This window comes from Trachypithecus francoisi, unplaced genomic scaffold, assembly GCF_009764315.1.
Source record: "Trachypithecus francoisi isolate TF-2019V2 unplaced genomic scaffold, Tfra_2.0 Lachesis_group8, whole genome shotgun sequence".
NCBI lineage: Eukaryota > Metazoa > Chordata > Mammalia > Primates > Cercopithecidae > Trachypithecus > Trachypithecus francoisi.
In genome coordinates this window covers 5,133,260-5,137,187 of record NW_022681473.1, presented here as the reverse complement: position 1 = coordinate 5,137,187, position 3,928 = coordinate 5,133,260, and the positions used below count along the sequence as shown (strand labels likewise).

The 3,928-nt window shown below is 52.1% G+C and overlaps 1 long non-coding RNA gene across 1 annotated transcript; it reads left to right on the top strand.

The window, feature by feature from the left end:
• Positions 1 to 2,160: 2,160 nt before the first annotated feature.
• LOC117080724 lies at positions 2,161 to 3,728 on the top strand. The gene is made up of 3 exons (XR_004435926.1): positions 2,161 to 2,332; positions 2,634 to 2,778; positions 3,442 to 3,728. It is a non-coding gene; the product is annotated as an uncharacterized LOC117080724 (long non-coding RNA).
• Positions 3,729 to 3,928: the final 200 nt, after the last annotated feature.

Below are 3,928 nucleotides of genomic sequence, written 5' to 3'. Positions count from 1 at the left end.
TTAACATCTTATATAACCACGGTCCATTGATCAAAACTAAGACATTTACATTGGTGCATCCCCATCAACTAAGTCACACTTTGGCTCAAATTCCACCAGTGTTTCCACTCATGTCTTTTCGTGTTCTGGGATCCCGGGACTTCAGGATGCCACATTGTATGTAGCTGTATGTCTCCTTAGTCTCAATGTCATGTTAGTGAGATTTGACGTGTGTGCTCCTCTTCACTGTTCCACAGTATTTTATTGTGTGAAAACAGCACAACTGATCCATCCACTCTCCTATTGATGGACATTGAGGCTGTTTTCAAATTTGCCATTAAAAATGCTGCAGTGGCTTTCCTTGTGCACATCCTCTCGTGAGTGCTTAGGGCCGGGGTTAGGAGCGGAATTGCAGGCTCACAGCGAAGGCTCAGAGTTGGCTTCACTAGAAGGCAAAGTTGCTTTCCAAAGTCCCTTGGCCAATTTACTCTGGCAAAGTCCAAGTTTTCATTTCTCTATGTTCCTGCAGCACTTGCTAATGTCAGACTTCCAAATTTCTGTAAATCTTGGGGGAGCAGGATGTGAAATGACATGACTTGTTTGAATTTGCATTTCCCTGTTAGGTTGAACAGTTTCTCACTGGTTATTTGTCATCCAAGCTTTTTCTCTAAATTTCCTCTTCTGTTAAGGTTTCCCCCCACTTTTCTATAGGATGATTTTTTTTTTCACAGTTTAAGTGTGTGTGTGTGTGTGATACTAATAATTTGTTATCATGGCAGACATGAAGATGTGCCTCTGACATTTCCCTTAAGGAAATGACTTGCTGATTGAATTAAGGAGCTTGGGAGGAAGGGATCATCCTGGATTATCTGGGTAGGCCCCAAATCCAATGATGGTGTCTTATTAACAGAGGGGCAGAGGCAGATTTGAGACAGACACGCAGAGTAGAGAGGCAGGCAGAAGAGAAGAGACAGAGAGGAGAAGGTCAAGTGAGGTGGAAGTAGAAATCAATGGCCCACCTCCTCCCTGGCCAAAGCTGATTGGGCAAGAGAAGGACCCACGAGCTGAACCAACCCCTGTGGCTGACCAGTGGCCTGGCAGGCATTGCCCATTGAGGAGAGGGGCTTTCACAGAAAGGCTGCAGTACATCGGGGTGGGGTGCCCATGCTGGGCCATGCGTGGGACAAGGAGAAACAGAATAATCTAGTCTTGGAGAAATGGTGGTCGGGGTGATGTGGAGAGAGAAGCAGGGATGAAGGAGACCAGGGAAGTCCCGGCATTTCCAGATGCCGTGAGCACCAGCGGCTTTCAGCTCCCGTCCACAGTCAGCTGTTGCAAGAGTTTCCCAGGGCTGCTGAAGCAAAGTACCCCAAACTGGGTGGTTTCAAGAAGACAGACTTATTCTCCCAGTTCTAGAGGCTGAAAGTCTGGGACGAGGTGTGTGCAGGGCCACGTTACCCCCAAAGGTTCTGGGGAAGCATCCTTCGTCACTTCTCCCTAGCTCCTGGCAGTTTCCTGTGGGTCTTTGGGGTTCCCTGGCTGGTCGAGGTCTCATTCCTGCCCTGGTCTTCACGTGGCCACCTCCCCTCTGCGCTTGTCTACCCCTGTGTCTGAATTTTCCCTTTGTGTGACACCAAACTTCTTGGGTTAGGACCTAGACTCATGACTTCATTTCAACTCCATTCCCTCTGTAAAGACCCTGTCTCTAAATGAGGCCACATCTAAGGTACTAGGGGTGAGACATGAATGCATCTTTCTGGGAAGAATGAATTCATTCCCAATACCTGAGAACTCGCCTTTTGTGTCCTTGTAATAGTATTCCCCTTTGATTTGAGGAGTGAGAGTGGGTTTCTGTGCTTGTAACTGGGGGGTCTCCACTGATTTGCTTTCTAGGCTCCCCAGGGCGAGTATTAAAGGACCAGCGAGTAGGCAGGGCTAGGAGCAAAACTGCAAGTTTATTTTTTGGTCAGCCAGCTTTGTGGGGGAGGGTGAGGTCCCTCGGTCTCTGGCAGGGGAGGCCGGGGGAGTCACCCGGTGGGGCTCTTGGGGGAGGTTCCTAAAGCAGTCCCGACAGGAGTGGGGGACTGAGGAAGCTCGCACCATGTGCCCGTGGGGAGCGGCTTTTATGTCCTGGGCCTGGGAGTGGGCGGGACATAGGCGGGTCGGGGGCGGGGCGGTAGGCGTGGCTAGGCGGCTTCCGGTTTTTCTCCGTCGGAGGTCGGGTTGTGCCTGTGCAGTCCACCTGTGTCTTTCCCGGTGCGGGAAAGTTGACGGTGAAGAACCCAGAACTGCGCCATCTTGCCTCCGTTCGTCCAAACATCCACCACAACTGTTTCTGGGTGCTCACTTCCATGTGAGTGAGGAGCTGGGGGCCCTGGGGTGTGCTCCCACGGGCTGTGTCTGTCCGCTCAGCACAGCAGGTGACGGCCAAAGCTGCGGGCAGAAAGTAGAGAACTGCTGCAGGCGTTTGCCAGGCTGGCCTCAGAATCAGCCTCTGGCCCCCCAAACCTCCAGGAAATGAAGCAGTGGTGGGGTTCAGCCTGAACCCTAAACAACCTCCATGACTGGTCCCATTCTTATTCCATGTTGTGGGTAGAGACTGGACTGGTGTTTGAAGGTTTCTCACGTTGTTTTCCACGTCTACGCCTCCACAGTTTCCTGCGGCTGTCCGCACACCCAGACCAGAGCAGCTCCTGCCTTTGCGCTTTGCACCATTTTCCTTGGTGAACTTCTATTCATCCTTCAAAGCCCAGCAGTAACCATCCTTTAGAAAGCTTTCTTTCCGAGGGAGCCAAAAAGGTAATCTCTGGAGACAGACAGATGCTGCCTGAGTGCCTGTTGTGCTGTGTGGTTGAGGGAAGGTTACTTCACCTCTCTGTCCTTCAGTTTCCTCAGCTGTAACGGGGAAGGTAACAGTATCTAGGGTTACTGCTTGGGATGCACACTGGAAGATGAGTGAAGGCCCAGCGCGAGCAGAGTGCAGGCGCAATTGCTGCTGGGAACAGCGTGTAACTCGTATCCAAGTCACAATGCCCAGCCCCAGCAGCGACCTCAGCACCAGGCAGAGTGTGCTCAGCACTGGGGGGGGCGCCGAGACCACTCGAGGGCTGCTTGTCTGTGATTCTCTCATCTCTTTTGAGGTTCAGGACCTGGAGTCTCTCCTAGAAGCTCTGGGGGATCTGACAAATCCTCCGGAAGGACACAGGACACAGGAAAGGCAGGCTTGGGGTGCACCAGGGTGGCTGCCCTGAGACACTATATCTGAGGGCTTGGGTGGAATTGGGGAGAGGGCGGCTGGGAAGGCCATCTGGGAGGAAAGGGTCGATGGCTAGGGCAGTGTCAGGTGGTACAGTTTGCCAAGACAGTGAGGTAGAGAAGAGAGTGGGAGGACAGAGAGTCACATGCCTTTCAGCCATGGCCCTGAATGCTGGCTTGGCTGAGCCTCATCTTTGCTGTTTGCAGAATGGGGAGAATCGTGCCTGCCCAGCCTCTTCCTTGGGGACTCAAGAGCGCTAAAGAATCAAGAGCTGCAAATGTCCTCGTGGCCTTGGAAGTTTATGGATGGTACAGATCTGGGGTGGAGGGCATGCCCAAGACAGGGAGGGCTGTCGGGGAGAGGGTCTGTGGGCTTGTGGAGTGTGGGGTTCCATCGCTGACTCATTAGATGAACCAGGGGCCTGTATGCTACAGCCCACCTGCCAAATCTCACCGCCACTTGCTTTTTAAAATAGAGTGTTGTTGGAACACGGCCATGCCCATTCTTGTACATATTGTCTATGCCGCTCTGCTTACCAATGCCAGAGTCGGGGAGCTTTGACAGAGACTTCAGGACCACAGAACCAAAAACATTGACCATCTGCCACTTACAGAAATGTTTGCTGACGCCTGAGCAAAAAATTATCACTTGTCAGATGCACTCAAAGCACTGAGCACCAGGCCCTGTTTTAGG